We start from the raw sequence: 9331 nt of genomic DNA on the forward strand, positions 1-9331 counted from the left end.
CCCAACGCATCCCAGACATGTTCTATTGGATTCAGATCCGCAGACCTCGCTGGCCCGTCCATGCGATGAATGTCTCCCCCAGCCATAAATTCATCCACCAGAGCAGCGCGGTGTGGTCGAGCATTATTATTTTCCATTAAGAGGAAGTCTGGACCAACCGCACTTCTGAAGACTCGAACATCTGGTCTCTGTATCTCATCCCTGTATCTCCGAGCGTTAACAGTGTTCCTCGGACCACCCATGAAGATGTGCAGGTCCGTACGGCCATTCGACATGATGCCGCTCCACACCATGACGCCACCACCACCACACTGGTCCCGTTCCACGATATTCCTGTGGTTGTAACGGCTACCCGGTTCTCTCCAGATTAATGTGCGATGGGAATCGTTCTGCAAACTGAAGTGGGATTCATTTTTGAAGAGCACATGCCTCCATTCATTCATGGTCCAGTTTCGATATTGACGGCTCCACAGTAACCGGGCCCGTCTCTGTGCTGGGATGAGCGAGACGCACACAGCTAGACGTCGGGCAAACAGCCCTGCTGTTCTGAGCCTCCGGTACACAGTTTGCCGGGAAACGGCAACCCCTGAGACGGCTGCAATTTCCGCCGAAAATTGTCATGCAGGTGCACTCCGATCTCGTCGGGCGGTTAAGGCCAGATATCGGGCCTGCTGTGGGGTGGTTACCCTTGGTCGATCTGGTACTGACCTACGACTAACATCTCCTGTGTCTCGAAATCGTCGTCAAATCCTGGAAATGACACTCTGTGGCACATTCAAGGATACGGCGACTTTGGTCTGTGTCTGGCCTGCTTCCAGGCGGCTGAGTATTCTACCCTGCAAAACGGGGTCCAAATGGCGTCGTTGTGCCATTATGTTGTCACATTCACCACGAGGCTGCACTCCGCACACTATAACAGGGCAAACACGACTGAGGGATTATAGGGCGCAGGCACTGGCTGTGTTTACCTTGCGGTTACGCCGCTAGTCAAAGCAGGGAACATCCTTTCATATTCAGAGCGAACACGTACGGTTGGTAGGTGCAAATGTCGTGCGATTTGCGGTCTATTTCCTGTTGCCGTGCTTACTCGTAACTTATGCTTAACTTTTGGACACTAGTGTACATTATTCAATTGGGGACGACATTAAAAGGTATTTTCCCTAATTTAATTCACTTAACATTTCTCACACATGTGTCCCATCACATAGCAGAGACTTTTAGTGGACAAGTTAGTGTCGTCGGTTAAGAAAATATTGTAAAATCTCCATCACGGGTTCCGATATAGCGCCTGATACTCCCTCACCACCACAACCTAGGGATCATGATTTGAGGCTGCGCTCCGTTATTCTGAACATTTACCGAAAGTTGTAAAAGCTTTAGATCGTAATGAGGCAGCATTTATTCAGCTGACTCAGTGAACATTCTCAAGCAAAGAATTAAAAAGTAACCCTATGTTTATAACAACCCAGTTTCATTATCACACCATTGGAAGCAGCTGGGAATCCTTTACACCAATCATTTTGCAAAATTTGACAAAACCGTGTCCACTTTAAAAACAGTTCCAGGGGTGAACAGTGAAACAGAAAGTAACAAACATTTTCTCCAAAAATCCTCGGTATAATGCACTGTTTGAAATTGTAGATGTTCTTGAAAGCAAAGGCAAAACACCCACAACACCAACACAACAATCATAGTAATCGGACGTATTTTCGGATTACCTGAATTCATAACTGTTCGAACGACTGCTTTCATCTATTAGTATAATTGTACTCGTACCAACCTTGTTTTTTTTTTTTTTTTTTTTTTTTACCTTCTATTCCTTGATGATGGGTATTTGATGGGTGCTTATGATTAATTCCCCATAATTCTTTATTTTTCTTCTTCATTCGACAATAAAGGCCGGCCCCGTGGTGTAGGCGTAGCGTGTCTGCCTCTTACCTGGAGGCCCCGGGTTCCATTCCCGGCCAGGTCAGGGATTTTTACGTGGACCTGAAGGCTGGTTTGAGGTCCACTCAGCCTACGTGATTAGAATTGAGGAGCTATCTGACGGTGAGATGGCGGCCCCGGTCTAGAAAGCCAAGAATAGCGGCCGAGAGGATTCGTCGTGCTGACCACACGACACCTCGTAATCTGCAAACCTTCGGGATGAGCAGCGGTCGCTTGGTAGACCAAGGCCCTTCAAGGGCTATAGTGCCATGGGGTTTGTTTTGTTTGGTTTCGACAATAAAGAAGAACAGGGTACTCAGGTTCTGAAAATTTGGCGTTTGTTTCACGCAAAAAGTTAGAAATTCATCAATTCTCAAAATTAAGATATTCAGCATCGCAACGAATGTTCTGAAATACTTCGTGCCCAGTATGCACAGTTTCTTGAAGATCGGACGTGTCTTTGGTTTTGAACTTTCAGCCACTGTTTGGATTTGTTTCCTTCTTGGATATTCCCGATATTGGTTTTTAAAATGTTTTCAGTTTTCTTTATGTTTGACAACTGAGGTTGCCCCTTAACCCATACTCCGTTCCGAAAGCTAAAACACGACTGAGAGTATATGTTCGCACGGGTACATTGTAAATAATTAGTCGTGAGAGTAAAACTAGTTCATGTTTGTCCCATGTTACGTTGGAAGCAGGTCAGCATTCACTTCCTCAAACAATTTCCCCTGACTTCTCTAAGTTGATAAAATCAAAGAAATGTCACGGATCGTCCTGAAAGGACAGTTTTATTTTGTTGCCGATGATTGCACTTCTTGTCTCATGAAATGTGGTGACCATACCTTACCACTGACTTCCTCTCTTTCCCCTGCGGAGCTCGGAACTGTTGAGCCTCACACGACGTTTGTTCAAGTTGCACCATTTACTCTTTTGTGAATGAATCAACAAAGAATCAAGCAATTCTTCGATCTAATATTTCATTATTTAGTTCGATGATTTCCTACATTTTTTCTGAGGGGCGTGATCAGTGCAGTGTCTCAACTGCTTGCTTTTCACACGAACGGCTGACGTTCGAATCCCCATCGGTCCTGAGTTCCAATTTTCCTCCGAAAAATCTCGTGGCGGCAGGAAGGGCATCCGACCTTAAACCAAAAGAGGCTGTTTGGCTCCTGTGATCCCAGAAATATCTAGGATAAGCTGAACACAGATCATTTATTAACTTCAAACAGTACTCAAGTCTTCAGATGCTCGGTATGAACCAAAACAGTCATATTTAATTAATATAGGCCCTACCACCAAAGAGTGGCAGGAAGCCATGAAAATAATATCTCCGAAATTTAAATTTGAATATATATCTTACAGTTTGTTTTACGACACATGGCGACAATGGGATAGGGGAAGGCTAGGACCAACCATGGCCTTTCTTTACGTACATCTGCCGTTTGGTTTCTCCCATCAGTCTTCCTCCGCAGCACAGCAACTAGCTCACAGTTTCCCCACTTTCCTGGTTGTGCTCCGTGCTTAGAACGTTTGACAAGTGTCAGTCTGTCGCTTCAGCTGTTCTCAGTTCGGTGTATAATTCTCACAATGCCTCGACATAGGTACATAGTGCAGGAAAGTCGGAGAGGTTTGCTAAGAAGGCGTTAGACAATTCATAACACAGTTTCCATATGGACGCTCTCCTCGTACAGATACCGTGTTGAAACTCGAACACAAATTGAGAGGAACGACTTCCTTACTCGACAAGAAGTGACGGGTAAAAATACGTGTGCTTAATGAGGTAGTAAACATTGGGACAAGATCTCTACGACGACTTGGACAAGAAGAGCTCCGAAACGTATCAGCAGAGAAATAGCCTCAGTTACGGAAGACGAAGGGGAGTTTCCTAACCTGATGCCAGGTGTAGGATAAGAACATTTCCGCCATTCCCTGTCATAAGGGACGTGCTTATTTTCATAATTGTAATTGTTATATCACCGGGCGAGTTGTCCGAGCGGTTAGGAGCGCGCAGCTGTAAGCCTGTATCCGGGAGATTGTGAGTTCGAACCCCACTGTGGGCAGCCCTGAAGATAGTTTTCCGTGGTTTCCCATTTTCACACAAGGTAAATGCTGGGGATGTACCTAAGTTAAGGCCAAGACCACTTCCTTCCCACTCCTAGCTCTTTCCCTGCCCATCGTCGCTTTAAGACTTCTCTGTGTTAGTGTGACTTATAAAAGCTTGTAAAAAACTCTAAACTTCAAGAAAGTCCCATAGTTGTGTAGACATTGAATATTTTCTGAAATGGGTGTTCGTTATTGTGTGAAACCCCTGACGGAACTAACAGGAAATGACGGAAGTCCTACGTGCTTAAAGCCTATCACGAGATTGTACCCGAACACTGCTCAGTCCACGGTATTCAGACTTGATACAAGGCGCCGCGTGCCGTAGCCGCCTTTAGACATCTTCAGTTAAGAAGACTTAATGGCAGTAATTCATTCTCACGGTGGCGGGTGCACTGTTCACACCCCGTTAAAGCTACTTGATCAAGGATTTCGTACACATATCGACAGAAAAGGAACAAATGACAAACGAAATTATTGGCACAGGCAGGAGCAGCGTTGCCAATTTTCTACTTTCAATCATTGTAACTTACACTGATGATTAGGGCCCGGATGTTGATGCCGTAAAAAAGTTTTTAAAATGCCCTTAAAATGTTTAAAAATGACTTTAATAAATGATCTAAAAATTCGATAAATGCACTATAAAATGGAAAAAAAATGATCTTATAATAATAAACTCACCAATATTTAAAAAATGACATCTTTAAGCTCAAAGTGAAAAGTAAATCAAAATAGATTTCTAGCACTTAACAAAAGGTTTATGTTCACTTTAGTCTGAGTTGCACTGCACTACGAATGTCATTCTGATGTTGGCAAATGTAAATGATCTGCGGTTATCAGCCAACAAGTTTTTATATCTCGAAAAGCTGCGTTCAACACCAACTGATGTGATCGGAGCGAACTTGAAGTGAGGAAGGTTGTTTGCTGCTAAATCCTCCTCAGTCCCAGCCATGCAGTAGTTTTCACCAGAAAGAATGCCTGAGATTTTGCGTAATGTTTTATACCCGGTGTTTTTGTCCAGCACTTTTTTCAGTTTTGATGCAATACCCGCAGCAATTTTGCCACGATTGTTGCTAAGGCTAGTTTCCACCTGGTTGATTAAGGAAATGGAATCAACCATTTCTTCGCCCGTTTTCTCCAATGATGTAATTGTTGCTGTCAATAAGGCGAAATTTGATTTTATGAATGCCACTACCTTCAATGTTTGGTTCAGACAGAATGTCCTGGGCAATTTTTATTGCTGCAGCTTCTTCACTGTCAAAACTCTGCACTATTTCCTTTACTAACTTGAAGTTTTCACAATAAGAAGGTTTTCTTAAAAGCACCCTCGCGAGTCGCACGTTTCAGAGCTGAAGAACCAGACATTGCATTACTTCCTGTCTACACTGGGGTAAAGAGCCCTTACTTCTTCACAAACTCTGTGCAGTCCATGGGCAAGGCACGTAACATGGACCATTTTAGAATAGAGTGCCGTCAATGAATTAGCTGCTCGTACCATATACGGTGCAACATCAGTTAAAAATAAAAGTACATCGTCATGTTTGATGCCCCCAGGCCACAGGAGAAACACAGCACTGTCAAACAGTTTTGATATGGTAGAATAATTGGTCTTTTCTAACACTTCGGTAGTCAATAAAAATATTTCACCTGGTGTATGCACTTCTAAAGTTGCCTATATAACGACCCCTAGCACCTGAATTTCGTCGATTGACACCCATATTTTCTTTCCCCGAGTTTCACATCTTATTTTGTTTAATGTGTCTTCGTAACACTGCGGCAAATAATTCTTACGTAAAGTTGATTCGTCTGGTATTTCTTGATTCGTATGTTTTTCCAAAAATCCACGTAATTTCGGGCTGTTGAGTTTATACAGCGGAATGTTTGCAGATACAGATACATCACACAATTCTTTACTGAACTGTGAGGACTTGACGGAATTCGAAGCAACTGAAGGCAGTAAGCGCTGAGTTGCAGGTTTATTTGAAACACGCTGAAGAGCACGAATGTGTTTATCGCGACCGATATGTTGCGTTACAGTAAATCTTCTTTCAGCAGCTACTTTAGTTCCACACAATTTGCAAAACAATATGCTTCCATCGGTGGAAAACACATTGTCACCAAATTCAGATACTAGTTGTTTTAAATGCACTGACACACTCGGTTTTATTTTAGGCATTTTGAAAGCCGTCGTCGTGAATAATGCGGAACTGAGACAAGAATATAACAAACCCTTCCCCTTTCTACCCCGCCACTGCTGTCCTTGGTCAACAGAGCAGGTAACATTCCATTCCGCTAATAACTGGTTTGCGACGAAAACAAGAGTATCTGCATACCTACCCCCCCATAACCTTCTGCATCCAAGATATATATTTTACTACTAATAGCAATACTGAAATATTTTATTTCAATATTTTAAATTATCCTGTATCAACTACTAGCTTGTTCTCAACTCTGAGAGACGTAACTGCCTCATATAAAGCTGTGACATGACTAAATCGGGAAAAATGACCTTAAAACGCCGATTTCTCTAAAATATGTCCCAAAAAATCTACCAGACTTAAAAAAAATGCTCTTAAAATGGAAAAATAGCAAAAAATGCAAAAAGATGCAAAATAAAAATGGCATATTTGAAGACGGGGTAACCCGGCCGGAGTTTATATCTGCTTCAGCATTGTTTTAGACAGCTCAGTAAAAAGATGACATGTCATCAACATCCGGGCCCTACTGATGATCAATCAGTCAATCACTACTGATCTGCATTTAGGGCAGTCGCCCAGGTGGCAGACTTCCTATCTGTTGTTTTCCTAGCCTTTTCTTAAATGATCGCAAAGAAATTGGAAAATTATTGAACCTTTCCCTTGGTAAGTTATTCCAATAACTTCCTATAAACGAATATTTGCCCCAATTTGTCCTCTTGAATTCCAACTTTATCTTCATATTGTGATCTTTCCTACTTTTAAAGACACCACTCAAACTTATTCGTCTACTGATGACCTCCCACGCCATCTCTCCTCTGACAGCTCGGAACATACCATTTAATCGAGCAGCTCGTCTCCTTTCTCCCAAATCTTCCCAGCCCAAACTTTGCAACATTTTTGTAACACTACTCTTTTGTCGGAAATCACCCAGAACAAATCGAGCTGCTTTTCTTTGGTTTTTTTTCCAGTTCTTGAATCAAGTAATCCTGGTGAGGGACCCATACACTGGAACCATACTCTAGTTGGGGTCTTACCAGAGACTTATATGCCCTCTCCTTTACATCCTTACTACAACCCTAAATACCCTCATAACCATGTGCAGAGATCTGTACCCTTTATTAACAATCATATTTATGTGATTACCCCAATGAAGGTCTTTTCTTATATGAACACCTAGATACTTACAATGATCCCCAAAAGGAACTTTCACTCCATCAAGGCAGTAATTAAAACTGAGCGGACTTTTCCTATTTGTGAAACTCACAACCTGACTTTTAACCCCGTTTATCATCATACCATTGCCCACCGTCCATCTCACAACACTATCGAGGTCACCCTGCAGCCACTCACAATCTTGTAACTTATTTATTACTCTGTACAGAATAACATCATCTGCAAACAGCCTTATCTCTGATTCCACTTCTTTACACATATCATTGATATATATAAGAAAACATAAAGGTCCAATAATACTGCCTTGAGGAATTCCCCTCTTAATTATTACAGGGTCAGATAAAGCTTCGCCAACTCTAATTCTCTGAGTTCTATTTTCTAGAAATATAGCCACCCATTCAGTCACTATTGTTTCTAATCCAATTGCACTCATTTTTGCCAGTAGTCTTCCATGATCTACCCTATCAAATGCCTTAGATAGGTCAATCGCAATACAGTCCATTTGGCCTCCTGAATCCAGAATATCTGCTATATATTAACGCTGTTACGGGCAGCAGTACACTCAACGATGCTTGGTTTTTTCTAGGACCTCCCGTTTCCAGGAGAAGAATCCCGCTTTTAAATCTGCTCTGAACCAGGAACACCGACGCTCAAGATTTCAGTTTGAGATGTCAAATATTCTAGAGGGAGTTGTAGGAATATCTTTGTAGACACGAGTGAATGCTTCCCTCCCGCGCATCGGACGGGGCATTATTTAGAGCGAGTTATACATGTGCCCAGAAATCTGTACACGCCTTTAGGAGTACGATCTTTTTTTCCGTAAGGAGTGGTCAAGAAGTTTCCGTTTGAGGGCGTTGTTGCAGTGGACATGGAACGTAGCGCGACTCCGACGCGGGTAGATAACCACCGATATGTAGGCGAAGGGATTAGTGTGGCAGTCTTGTCGTGCCGAGGTGCGTGCGTTAAATGCGGCCACGTGAACTATGGCGACGTTATTACCAAATGCGTCCAAACAGGACCAACGTGCTGTTAATCTGTTCATGGCTGCCGAAGAACAAACGCCGGTGGACATCCATCGGAGAATGAAGACTGTGTATGGGGCAGCATGTCTGTCGAAAACCACCGTTGTGGATTGGTGCACAAAGTTCCGTGCGGGTCGCGTTTGGATACAAGACGCCGGTCGGTCTGCGAGGCCAGCTTCATCCATTACGGTCACTCGAGCAGCCGCCCTATAGTCCTGATCGATTATCACGCCTTCGGTCCCCTCGAAAAGGCCCTGAGGTTCGACGTTTCCTGTCGGTCGAGGAAATGCAGCAAGCGGTAACGGACTTCCTTACACGGCAGGGCACGGTATTTTACCACACGGGGATCTTCGACCTGGTGCGTCGGTGGGGTGAGTACTTCAATGTTCACGGCGATTTTGCCTGATTGGCATCCCGATTCGCCCGTCGAACGGAAACTTTTTGATTGCCCTCTATATATAAGTATTGGCAGCATTGTATGGCGTGGAGTGTTAGCTTACCACAGAACAACATGAGGAGACGATCCATGCAATGAAATGAACACGCTTTTATGGTCTCTGGGAGTCAGAAGCCTGGACCATATAAGAAAGGAAGACACCCTTAAACTTCCCCCCCTATACCAGACAAGATTTGGGAGGTGAGGCAGCGTTGGTAATTCTACGGACACGTGGTTAAAACCCTAGAATACTAACATTAGTCGCTAATTGCCCAATACTAGCATGCGCATATCTACGCTAAAACTATAAACAAACTCCACATTGTTGCCAGAAACAATAAAATATTTAAGAATTACGAAGTATAGTTTGCATTATGTTGTTAGTAAAGAATAATTCAAAACACTTAAATGGATCAGTTTCTACGTTCGACGTAGGTCCTAGTCGGTTATGAACTATGTTATTATTTTTTTTTTGA

The sequence above is a fragment of the Anabrus simplex genome, chromosome 8 (assembly GCF_040414725.1).
Source record: "Anabrus simplex isolate iqAnaSimp1 chromosome 8, ASM4041472v1, whole genome shotgun sequence".
NCBI lineage: Eukaryota > Metazoa > Arthropoda > Insecta > Orthoptera > Tettigoniidae > Anabrus > Anabrus simplex.